Source organism: Myodes glareolus, chromosome 10 (assembly GCF_982192425.1).
Source record: "Myodes glareolus chromosome 10, mMyoGla1.1, whole genome shotgun sequence".
NCBI lineage: Eukaryota > Metazoa > Chordata > Mammalia > Rodentia > Cricetidae > Myodes > Myodes glareolus.
In genome coordinates, this window is record NC_142035.1 from 39,548,509 (window position 1) to 39,562,341 (window position 13,833).

The 13,833-nt window shown below is 36.5% G+C and overlaps 1 long non-coding RNA gene across 2 annotated transcripts in view; it reads left to right on the forward strand.

Annotated features, from left to right (window-relative positions):
• The first annotated feature begins 494 nt into the window (after window positions 1-494).
• The window catches only part of LOC125413781 (uncharacterized), a 39,315-nt gene continuing 25,976 nt past the window's right edge, over window positions 495-13,833 (forward strand). Inside the window, exon 1 of one of the 2 annotated variants that reach the window (XR_015739059.1) lies at window positions 495-593. This is a non-coding gene — a long non-coding RNA (uncharacterized LOC125413781). The other variant, XR_015739060.1, reaches the window with a different exon arrangement.

Consider the following 13,833-nt stretch of genomic DNA (forward strand, 5'->3'; position numbering starts at 1 on the left):
TCAGGACACAGAAAAAAAAAAAAAAGACTGACAAACTGCCATTATAGGCAGAGTTGTCTCTGAAATTTCCTGCTTCATGGAAAAGTCTACTGGATACTATGAGCCTGTAGGCTGAAGATGGATGCGCCAATGATACAAAGAACTTCGAGTGACTGTGTAGGGTCTGGGCCTTCCCTTGCTCCTTGGGATGCAAATCAAGGACTGTTTTGGCTAACCAGCTAAAGTTTCCTGCTAAGTTCTGTGCTCTGCTCTGCTAGCCTGGTGAATTAGCCGCAGGGTTTGTTCTATCTTTGGTGTGGTAATTTCCAACTTGCCCGGGAGAGCTCATGGTGCCAAGGTTCCTCTCTCACCTGTCTGTCACAGTTCCCAGCCCAGTACCCCCTGCCTGGGAAGAACCTGCTACTCTGGCACCAGGCTTTCAAAGCTGTGATCTCACTCCTGGCTGGGAGGGGGTCCTTCTCTTCTGGGAAAAGAGGTATATTAACCTGACGAAAGCTAAATAAAACTTGACATTCACCTCTTGGCGAATGACCTGGACTCTCTGTGTGTGTGTCTTGTGTTTAACCCCTAGGCCCTTATCCAGCTCATAAAAGGTAAGGAAAGCGCTATCTGTACCAGGAGGGTGGTGATGCAGACTCGGGTGTTTCCACAAAACTGTTCAGGCAGCAAGATGTCTCTATCAATTCTAGAGTTTTGGAAGTTTCTTACAAGGTACTTCATAATTACTTCTGGAGTCTTTGATAGAGTTGAAGAATAGATAGTTGCTATTATAATTTTCCTTCGTTGTGATAAAAGATAGAGTAGATATAAATATTGTGACTAATTCTTGCCTAATATCTGTTTTGTTATATGTAATTTTACTATGTTAAAGCCTTTCTTTTTATTTAAGCAGAAAAGGGGAGGTGATGTGGGATATCCCTTGTATGCTGTGATTACTATTAACTAATAAAGAAAACTGCCTTGACCTGTTGATAGGGTAGAATTTACCTTCTCTCCTGCAGGATTCCTCAAACTCTGCCTAATGTTTGACTGTAGGTCTGCATCTGTTTCCATCAATTGCTAGATTATGCCTCTCTGATGATAATTGAGATAGGCACCAATATGATCACAGGAGATGGTCAGTTTAGGCTATATATCATGTTATTTGTATGAGTGTTTTACGTACATGTATATCTGTGTACCATGTGAATGTACTGCCTGTGGAGACCAGAAGAGGACCACTAAAAAGGCACAGACTAACCAGTAAGGAACATTCATGTATGTATGGCTTTGACATTATTTCCTGCCTCTTGTTTCCTATTCTGCTTCAGTTCCTGCATGACTTCTCTCAATGATGAACTGTTAGCTGATGTGGGATTTCTCTCTGTAAGCTATGATTATGTTTTAAACCATTGGTTAATAAAGAAGCTGTGTCAGTCTGTGGCAGGGCAGAATATATCCAGATGGGAAATCTAATCAGATATATAGAAAAAAAAAAGAAGGTGGAGTCAGGGACATGCCATATAGCTGCCAAAGGAGAAAGATGCCAGAACTTTATCCAGTAAGTCATAGCCTCATGGCAATACACAGATTAATAGAAATTGGTTAATTTAAGATCTAAGAGATAGCTAGGCATATGCCTAAGCTATTGATGAAACTTTTTTATAGTAGTTAATATAGCTTCTGTGTGATTATTTGGGTCATTCAGGAAATGAATAAGCAGTCTCTGTTTACAGTTACCTGAAACTATAATATAAAATAAACCCTCGCCTTCCCAATTTTATTTGGTCATATTTTATCATAGAAAAAAAAACCCTAAGACCAAAATTTTTCAGTTTTCCCTCATCAATGTACCAAAGTGGAGTCTTTATACTTCTAGGCTTTGAGCATGGTCTGTTCTTTGAGAAAGTTCTATAAGACAGTGTGAAGCCCGCATCAATTTGTGAGTCTAAGAATGTTTCCTGAGTTGTCAGCCTCGGTCAGTACCTATAGTTAGAGAAGGAATACCTTAGCACTGAAGTTGGAGAGCCATAGGAGAGAGAGTATAGTCCACACTATCAGCTGTAGAGAGAAAAATAAAGAACTTAATCTTTTAAAGAGTTTAAATAGCATTGCACTAGAATAAAAAGACTACCAAGAATAAACAAAGCAACCTGTACGGTATCTTAGAAAGTAATAAATGACAAAGCATGAGGAAGAAGAATAAAATATCAGAGTGAAGTGATGGGAAGAATTACAAGGGGAAAGAGTAGCCGTCATTGTACACTTAAATTTGAACAAAGGCTTGAAGGAAGTGAAAAATTGGCCCCTGGGGGTAAATACTTTAGTCTGAGGGAACAGCTGTTGCAGTGACCATGAGGTGTGAGCAGGAATGCTTTGGCCATAAATTTCTACTCTTAAGACTTTTGGCTGATTTTACAAGTAAGATATACTCAAAAGGAAGGCATGGTGATCTATGGACTTTGGATGGATAAAGTAAGGGAATGGGCTGGATAAGGATAGGTCAATAGGCCTTAAATTCAGTCAAGACAAGCATAAGTTATCCACCATGACATTCTTGCCACTATGGCATTAATGGGCAGATTTGGTCAAGTGAGCCATCACTATCGCTCACAGCATCCACAGGGAGGTAAGGCATGGCACTTTTCATTTTTGACAGCCTGTTTAGAATCATTCAACTTTATTAAGTTTGGTCATGAGAGAAGAAGGCAAACCAAACTCTTTACTAGTGATCTAGAATTAAATATGGAAAAGTTCTTTTATGACTTTTAACAAGAAATTTTTATGAGCATGCTCAATTTATATGGATATTGTGGGTACCTGGGTATGTTTATTTTGGAGGAAAGACAGGAGAATAGTAGTTTAATCAGCACTGAACTACTTACAGAATCACCACTGCCTTGCAATTGGAAAGGATCATATATTTCGCATACCGCTGACTTGGACAACACATGTGCTATAATGCTGGTTTATATCTAGATTGTTTTCTAGACAAGTAGCAGTGAGTTTTAATTGAAACAACTATGGGAGGACCTTTAGCCTGCAGCAGAATAAAGCTTGGGTTAAACACTCAGATATTTTTCATTTTGACTTCATCGCCATCACTTATCAGAAACACCACAGAAGAAATAATGACCTCTAACCTCTGAGATTATATGAACTCATTTGTTATATCTAATTGTAGTATATGGAAATACAAAGGGTTCATGAATCTCTGTGTTGTAGGGTCTTGAATGAGCATTACAAACAGCAGAGGTTGAATGAAGATTTATGTTCTAAGAATTTATTGGGTGATGATTTCAAGAGGAAGCTGGAAGTGAGAAAAACAGGTAGGCAAGGCTTTTTAGTGCAAAGAGGTAAACATGACTTCTCTGTTTTAAGCTCTGCCTTTACTTTTGATTCATTGTCTACTATCATCCAAGCCCCTACATTTTGCGTCCACTATAAATGCACGCTTATTTTACTGGTTTGTTAGAAATGTAGAAAATCATCAGATTGATGATATATTTTCAGTCAGCAATATAGTTGGTTATCATAAAAATGAGAACAAGGTTTCTGTAAACCAATTTTGGTGTTTACTCAATTCATGTCACAGAGTCTACACATTTTATTTTTAAGTAAATAAAAAAATCTTACTTTTATTCCATTTATGACATTCCTAACTTGGAGAAACATAAAACTAGAGCATGCTGTTGATATTTTCAACAGGGAATTTATAATCCTGTTTGAAATCCAGATGTCTTAGTCTCCTACTCCAGCCCAGGCACTTAGATTCTGATGTTCATACAATCTATTTTATATAATTATATTTGCATTTCTTATTAAACAGGAAACATAATATTTGACCTCTTATGTCGGAATCAAAATTTGAATTTGGCATAATGTTTTTGAAGTTCATCTGAGTTGCTGCAATTATTAAGATTTCATTGATTTTTTTAAATAAATAAAAACCAGATCTATACACATCTATATCTTACACATGTAAATCACAAATTTTTCTCATCCATTGAAAGACATATGAACAATTTATGTTTTGGATATGAATGATATAGCACCACACATTTAAACTCATGTACATGTTTCTATGAGTATATGTGATATGAGATGCCCTTTTTTTGTAAAGGGAGACTGTTCATTCCTTTCCTACTTGCTCAGCCATGAATAATCACATGGAAAATATATTAAGCACAACACTGTTTGGTCAATAGTTCAGGCATTTTCCTAGCTAGCTGTAATATCTTAAATTAACCAATTTCTACTAATCTATGTATCACCATGAGGCTGTGGCCTACTGGTAAAGTTTTCTGGCATCTTTCTCCTTCAGCAGTTACATGCCCACTCTCTCTATTTCTCTGTTTGATTCCCCACCTAGATTTACTCTGCTAAGCCATTTGTAGAAACAGCTTTATTCATTACCCATTAAAAGCAACACATATACAGGAGGACATTCCACAACACTTCTGTGTGCTGTGAATATGTTTTATTACTTTTGGTTAATAAGGAAACTGGTTTAGTCAATTACCAGGCAGAATAGAGCCAGGTGAAATCCAATCAAAGATACAGGGAAAAAGGAGGCAGAGCCTGGGGGATGCCTACATTGGCTAAAGAAACAAGATGTGACATAACAAGCCATGACCCTCGTGGTAAGATATAGACTAATAGAAATCGGTTAATTTAAGTTGTAAGAGCTAGTTGATAATAAGTTTGAGCTATTAGGCCAAAAAGTTTGTAATTAATATTAAGCCCTTGAGTGTTTATGTTTTAAAAGTGCCTATAGACACTTTTACAATGGGATAAGGAACTTCAAGCAACATATGTGTCTTTTGTTTCTATTAGAAATACAAGCTAGAAGCTGATTGGTCACCTATCAGTTCTCATCTGTAAAACAATACATCAAACTTTTCACAGCAGCTGTATCATTATGCATTTCCTCCAATAATGTATCACCATCTCTACATTATCATAGTCCTGAATACAATTGCTACTTTTACTTATTATTGTTGTACCATCATAGTTTTCATTTTTGTATTCCTTATTTATTTATTTAATGGAGATGTGTGTGTGTGCCTTAGGGTATGTATATATACCAGATAAATGCAGGAGTCTGTGGAGGTCAGATGAGGCATAAAGTACCATGGAACTGGAGTTGTAAACAGCTTTGAAAGGTCACATGTGTTCTGAGAACTGAACTTGCATCCTCAGCAAGAATAACATGTGCTCTAAAGTGTCGAACCATCTCTCCAACCATGTACTTTTTATTTTTACTTCTTTAATGACAAGTTAACTGAAGCATATTTTGATGGACCATTTATAATGCATTTTTAGAGACATGTATACTGTATACCAATGCTTAATTTTTAAGTGGGAAAAAAAGATAGCCCATAGTTTTTATTTTTTAATTGCATTGTTCATCCTTTGGTTATTAAGTTGTGAGAATTTCTCGGTTTGAATACTAAAGTAAATCACTTTTAAAATATGATACTTTCTGTTTTTATTTTTTTCTTTCTTCACAATGTATTTAGTAAACACACATTTTAATTTTTATGAAGCCCACTTTGTCTTTTCTTGTTGTGAAGAGTTTATATGTTTCTGTGATTTTTTTCTGCTTTCACCAAGCATCTAACTGATCAAGAAGGTCTGAGTAAGAATATTTCTCACAGACCCATGGGTTTGACTGTTTGGCCCCCAGTTTGTGATGTTGGTTGCGTAGGTTTAGAAAGGTATGGTTTTGCTGGAGGAAGCATGTCACTGGGTTCTGACTTTGTTTGAAATTAGAAAGCTTCATGGCATTTCCAGTTCACTCTCTGCTTTCTGCTTGTGAGTCAAGGTATCATCTCTTGGCTGTCCCTGTCACTATGCCTGTACCTGCTGCCATGACTCTCTGCCGTGCTGGACTCTTATTCCTCTGGATTAAGTCCAGATAAACTCTTCTATAAATTGCCTAGGCCATGGTGTTTTATCATAGCAATAGAATAGTAATTAAATATCAGCTCACTGATTGTTTCAATGGAAAATTAAACACTGAAGTTTCCTATTTACTGTGTGATTTTCGGAACTCTTATTCAGTATGTTTAATATTTGGTAAACCAAAGCTTTTATGTTTCCTTTCTTGTCTTTTATCTTTCTAGTCATATTTGCATATTTATTTTCTCAGATAAATATTAAAATATGTGTTATTAATTCTTACAAAGAAAAAATTAGGCATTAGGATTTCTTTATGTTATCTGGATGTTTTTGTTAAATTTTTAAAAATTGACTTTTCCAGTATATTACTACCAAGCCACATGAAATATAATAATTCATTGACCTAAGTCCTTTTCTAAGTAGAGTTTGCAATTTTATACAAAGTTTGTTAAACTGTGGTTATAGTTGTTCTTTATTGCTTTATATTCATGAAATATTAATATGTATAATTAATGTGAATGCAATCATTTTTTCTATTATAGCCTCTAAAGTATTATTACATAAGAAAACTACATTTGATTATCTTTTGATTCGCTGCACTAATGAATTCTCTTGCTAACTCCAATTGCTGCTATGCTGAAGATTTCTAGACAGTATAATCACACAATTTGTAAATAATAATAATTTCCTTCAGATTTCCATTTTTATATTTTGGAACAATTATGAATAATTGTGATGACAGCAATTGTACTTCTTTTGTTTCCAGTCCCAATGAAAAGCTGATTTGTGTTTTAAGAGGATTCATGATTTGGGCAATAATTTTTTGTGATAAATATATATACAAATATGTATGTATCTACATACATCATATGCCCTACATTCAAAACGTGTAAAAACTAAACTTAGCAAACATGGTAACCCAACTATAACTATTTCATTTAATTCTTTAAATATATTTTGAAATCTGGTATCTGGAAATTTAAACTTTTTTATTTATAGCATTAATCCCATTGACTAATATTACTGCTAATATTTTTATCTACAAATTAATTTTTTCCCTTATTTATTTATTTAAAGAATTTCCACTTCCTCCCTTCCTCCCAATACCCTCCCGCTCCCCCCACTCCCTCTCCTCCTCACTCACCATCCCCAAGAGCAGTAAGGCTTTCCTGCCCTGTGGGAAATCCAAGTTCCTCCCCCCTCCCTCCAGTTCCAGTAAGGTGAGCATCCAAACAGACAAGGATCCCAAAAAGCCAGTCCATGCAGACGAAACAACACCCAGTGCCATTGTCAATGGCTTCTCAGTCAGCCCCCATGTCAGCCACATTCAGAGAATCCGGTTTGATCACGTGCTCGTTCAGTCCCAGTCAAGTTGGCCTTGGTGAGCTCTCATTAGATCAGTCCCCTTATATCAGTGGGTGAACGCACCCTTCGCGGTCCTGACTTCCTTTTTCATGTTCGCCTTCCTTCTGCTCTTCATACAAATTAAATTTTAATATAAATTATATTGGTCATTCTTTTCTGTCTGTTTCATTGACATAGTTTGGTTCCAATTATCATAGCATGTATTCATCCATTGAAAACTACGGCTGTACGTATTATGAAAGTGTATAAAATGCAGGTTAATTTTCTACCAACACTTTCTTTAGTTGTACTTTAGTTTATTTTGACTAATTCCATGTCACATGTCATTTCATCTTTGATCAATTATTCCATAGCAATTGTAGTATCTACCATGAAGTTTTCTTTTGCTTCTTGGCAGAAAATCCCATTTTAAGTCATTCTCTGTCTTTCTTTGATACTCTACTATCTCCTTGATTTTTGTAATATTATTTGTGTTGGGAAGGGTAAGGGAATAGCTTTACTTCTATCTTTCTCTTGATGTTCATGTTTTTCTTTATTCCTTTGAGTTCATTTGTTCATGATCATTTTGAAGTATTCTCTATTTGCTTACAAATTATGAGGTAGATTTTTAAACTTCCTCTAACTTTTACAAAGTCCCAAGGACTTAGTGCTACTAATATATTTTTAATTAACATTTATTTCTTCATTTAGTGTGCCTCTCTGTATATATACACTTGTGTTTGTCATGTGCTAAATTGTTTGTGTTCTAACAAGTAAAGCTTGCCTGGAGATGAGAGGGCAGAGCTACCCATAGAGGCCAGGTAGGGGTGTCACGCTCCTTTAATCCCAGCACTGGGGAAGAAGGAGAAAGATCAGGCATTCAAGGCCACTCTGGGCTACAAAAGATTGAAAAGGAGAAATGCAACCAGGCAGTGGTGGCTCACACCTTTAATTCCAATACTTGGAATCTCATGCCTTTGATACCAGCACATAGGAGACTCAAGCCTTTGATCCAACATATGGGAAGTGGAGACTTGAATATGGCAGGCAGAGACAGGATTTTCCACATTCAGTCTGAGGATTTATAGAGGCAAGATCTCAGTCCCTATTAAGTGTGAAAATTCATACAGATAGGAGATCCCATTTGGTTCTAAGATTTAGTAGAGGTAAGAAATTTCTGGTGGCTGACTGCTCTGCTTCATTGATGTTCAGACAATCTTTGTTTGTCAGAATACAAACAAATATCATACAGGTGTATGTTTATGTGTAAGTTTATGCATGTGTGTGTGCACACACATGTGTCATTTCATACATGTGAAGGCCAAAGGAAAATTTCTTGGAGATGGTTCTCTTCTTCAAACCTTCGGGTTCAGGAGACCAAACTCTGTTTATCAGTGCCAAGTACCTTTTCCACTGAGGCGTGTTGTCAGTGCCCCCACTTCTCTTTTCTCCAAAGCCGAGTTCTGTTTTTCCTCTTGTAGTGAGGAAGACTGAATCCAGCATCTCGCCCTAGCATTTTACATATGCTAGGTGAATACTGTACTACTAAGCCACAAACAACCCAAGTGCTGCTGGCTATATGGTAAAGTTTTGTTAGCCTTACTAGTTAGTGGGTGGACTAGATATTAGTAAGACACCTCCATATAACCTTTTCCTTTTTTTTTTTACTCTTGCCATTATGCATTCCAGTTTTATTAAAAGACCTATATTGGAATATGCCAGTTTAGAAGTGGCTAAGTTCACAGACTGTACTTCTAAGCATTGAGTGACTCTTGGTTGTTAAAAGTATTTTTTTTTTAATTTCAGGATTCTATGTATTTTTTTATTCACTAAAATCATTCTCTATCATCTGTTTAAGTCATGATATTTACACAAGGTATTTCAGTCTTCCTCTTATATTCATAATTGACAAAATATAAAGATGAAACTTAGAAGCTTTTTGATACTATTTCCACCTGTGATTGAAGCATTTGACACTATAAGTGATATGTATATCTATATCATTCTGACGTCAAATTGTCTCATCTAGAAGAGAGGAAGATAAAGAGATGACTGAGGAAGTGCTGGTGGATGAGACATATCGAACATTCTTACTGCTATATCTTACAATGACAGTGTTTTCCTCACCAGAGAAGCAACATTAGTTTGCAATAGAAGACAATGACAATTCCTCAATTGTTTCTTCATAGTAAGAGTGCATACCATTGTTTTTATGGTTAGAATTGCAAAGTTTCCTTACACAACAAGACTACACCCTCTAACCTCAGTCACTTTGAGATTGACTCTGTGACTCATTTTGACCATGGAGCATCACCACATGTGATATGAGCAGGGCATTTGCAAGGTTTGGTATGTTCTTTACCGTTTTCTCACCTACAAAAAGCTGATGATCCTTTTTTTTTAAGCCAAGATCTTAAAATGACTGGTACATGGAGCTAACATGAACTTATACCTAGCCATGAGACCTGTAATCTCATAATCACGAAAGAAATGTTTGGGCTTGTGAGCAATTGGAATCTTGGAACTGCATAGTATATAATGATTTACTTAGCTAGCTATTTGAGAAAACATCTTTAAATACGATTTGATTTTTTCTGTCTTTTTCATAGCCCATGAAGACATTCACCACATGAAGTTGAAACTCCAGGAATCTATTCACTGAGGTCTACAGTCCAACAATGAGTTTATGCTGAGGCTACACCTCCCACAGGCTTCTCTAAGCCAATGACTGACCACATTGTAGGTCATGGGAACATAGGTCCAATCAGAGATTTGAGCTTTCTCAAGATGGGCCTTGATTAAAAACTACCCTCACACTCTTTTAAAAACTTTCTTGTGCCATAGCATGATTTAGTATGCTCTCACCATCCTTTCTCTCCGTCCTTCCTTCCTTCCTTCCTTCCTTCCTTCCTTCCTTCCTTCCTTCCCTTCCCTTCCCTTCCCTTCCTTCATTCTCTTCTTCTTTCCTTCCTTCCTTCATGATTTGTACCTAAGTGAGATGTGTACTAGGGTCTAGTAGCTCTGTAGCTTTTCATAGCCCATTCTCAGTAATTTTTATGTCTCTGAGAACACCATTACCATAATTATTGTTTTTATTCCTTTCTTGGCATTTGTTTCTTATTGGACCTGGACCAACTTGGTCTCTGTTTTCTCCACTATTCCTGTGCTCACAAGCAGTGTCCTTTGGAGAGCATTTTTAAATTAGAGATGCTGATATATATTGTATATACTTTCAGATTTATTTTTGCGGGGGGGACATGAAGAAATTTAAAGAAGTTCTTTCCATGCTCTGTCAGCATTTCATTTCTTTTTTCCATCTGTTGAGCTTTAAGATGGGATACCTTTACAAAATGGAATCAAAATAAAGGCCATTACAAAATGGAATCAAAATAAAGGCTACACACACTACCAGAAACCCTAAGCAAGGCAGACAAACTGAACTTTGATTTTTTTTTGGAATTAATTATAAATTTTAAGGACACTGAGACTTGTCTGCCTTTGGTTCCTGGCCTAGCTAAGAAGTGACTAGGCTAGTAGAACATAGTTGGATCCTTGCCATTATATACCAGTGGCTTTGGTTTATTTCCCTAAATTAATGGGAATTTACATCTTATAAATAGATTGGCAACAAGGGAAGTGGACTATTATCATATGTGTCCATTTATGTATGTATGTATGTATGCATGTTTGTATGTATGTATATAATGTAGGCAAGTTGTACAGCCTTAATTTTCAGAACAGCCTGTACAATGTATAGTTTAACAGTTGCTTTGAATGTATTTAGTTGTGAACATTGCACCCCAACTAAAACTTACAAGGGAGTGGAATCACAATTTCCTGGAAGCTGCCAAAGGCTCATGAAAAAATGGCTAACCTGATGAAGTCAGTTTTCAGTTGGGGACCCACTGGGAGTTTTGCATCCTCAAAAGAAGCTAAGATTGCTTTTGGAATCTTACTCAAGCATTCATGCCATGATAAAGGTTGGATAAGAGGACATAAGACCTCTAAACAAATCCTCCATGCCTTTTAAATCTTCCATGAACAAGTGAATTGGTCTTTCTGTGTTGGCATTGCAGTACCTACAATCTTAAAGTCTGTCTTGCAGAGAAGTCAGAGACTGAGAGGGTTGTTCCCAGGGGTATAACTGATCCATTGTAAGGTTTTATAATCAAGCTTGGATAAATGAATAGATATCAAGGCTGTTATGAAAAATGTTCCCTGAAAAATTGTTAATCCATAGTTTCTGAGTGGAAATAACCTTATTTGGTAAAGTAGAAGAGATTTTATAAAGACAGTAGTTTGACTGCTGGTGAATTGCAATAAGCAAAGGCATATTCAAATGAGTCTGTGCAACAGCACTGTGCCTTTCTCAGGAAGAGAGTGCCCCTTGATAGCCCTTTAGTCAGTATTCAATTTTGCATTTCCTTGCTTTATGGTTGCAGAGATTTCCAATTCTCATTTATTCCATAATGCTTGGCATGTGAACCCCTAGTTGGCTCAAGGAGTTATGATGAAATGCAGGACAATCACACCTTGAAAGGCGGTGACAGTGTATCCACTTGAAAAGTAATTGCTCCTGGCTTCACACACAGCAAATTCAAGATGGAAAATACATTCTGAATAACAAATGCCAAGAACTCTTCTAATCTGACTTGAATTGTTCCTGTTCACTTTAGGGAAGTGGGTAAGGCAGAAAGATGAGATCCAAGGACCATTTATCACATCAAGACTTAGTGTTTGCTAAGTGTTCTTTAGTCTCTTTCTCCTTCCTTGCTTTCATCCTTCCTTCTTGCTCGCCTCTTGTCACTCTTCCCATCTCTTAACCCTTAAAACACACCATTGTTAGAAATTTTACTTTAACTATTTTCTGATTCTTTTTATGTAATCCCTTTGTTCGGCATTTGAATAATCCTCAATAATATATCACTTACTTCTGAGTTTATTGAAATGGTATCATGGTGTACACAGGTTCTGAGACACCTTTAAACTCAGTAACATTATTATTTTTTACTTCATTCATTCATTGCAAAAGTATCCATTATTATTGTTACTATCTGATGTCCTCTTTTGTGTACAACTCATTGCACTGCCCTTTCTCTAATGAGTAGGATATGACATGACTTACAAATGTTGCTTCCAGTTTGTAATGAGTGCTCACATTCCTCGTACAATTATTAAAAGGAATTAAGATCCCCATAAGAAATATTCTGGGAGTGAAAAATAGTCCAACTCAAAAATCTTTGCTCCAGATCCTTGAGAAAAAGTCTTTATCCAAGTTCCTTTAACTTGGATCTCAGCCAAACCCAAGTGTGCATTTCCTGTCATTTGTTTCATCTTCTCTATAACACTTCTGTGTTAAGAGAGACAGAGCTGGGGAGTTTTCTTTCTCGTATTTTAGCTAAAACTGTAACTAGCCCTGCATAATGGTGGCCGGCACAAGCCTAGACTTTGCTAAATGAAGACCCTGGTGGAAAAAGAAAGTCAAAATTTTATAATACACACACACACACACACACACACACACACACACACACACGACATATTAACACAGACAAATGCTTGAAACCATATTGTAGCCTGGAATTCCAATAATATTTCATTGATATCTAGAAGTGTGTCTAATTCTAAAACTCATTTTAACTTATTTAAAAGTCCTCCTTTTCCAAATCTATAAAGACAATATTTCTAACATTTTTGTTTATCTTTTATGTTTTTCTTTATTGTTTTAAAAGTATATTGCCGGGCAGTGGTGGCGCACGCCTTTAATCCCAGCATTCAGGAGGCAGAGGCAGGCGGATCTCTGTGAGTTCGAGGCCAGCCTGGTCTACAAGAGCTAGTTCCAGGACAGGCTCCAAAGCTACAGAAAAACCCTGTCTTAAAAAAACCAAAAATAAATAAATTAATTAAAAATATATTACATTACTATAATATTACATTGTTACTAGATTATTACATTATTACAAAGCATATTACAATATGAGATTATTAGTTGTGTACAAGTTTAGAATTGTTTTTCCTTTTAAAAGTATTTTTATTATTCTGTTGTGACCTTTGAAGCATCTGGTGTGTGTCCTGGTTGTTTTGGCTTTGTTTGGTTTTGTCAGCTTGACAGGAGTTAGACTGACCTGAGAAGAGCTCTACTGAGAAAATGACTCCATCAGATTGCTTATAGGCAAATCCGTGTGGCATTTTCTTGGTTAATAATTAATATAGAAGAGTCCAAACCATGGGCTAGAAAGCAATCCCAGCCAGAAGCTTGGAGCTGAGTTGGATAAGGAAGCAAGCTGAGACAATAGGGAGTAAAGGAATAAGTAGGATTCCTCATGGTTTCTGCTTCGGTTCTTGCCTTCAGGTTCTTGCCTTGAGTTCCTCACCTGACTTCCTTTGATGATGAACAGTGTTGTGAAAGTGGAAGCCAAATAAACCCTTTCCTCCCAAGTTATTTTTGATCATCGTGGTTTATTATCAAGCTAGAACCCAAAGTGCAACAGTGGGTCTCTTAGGGAAATATGCAAATTTACTTGTCTTAATAATTCTGGAATTTTGTGTGTTGGGGTGTACCTTGGTGGTAGAGAATGTATTTATCAGACACGAGGTCCTCGGCTC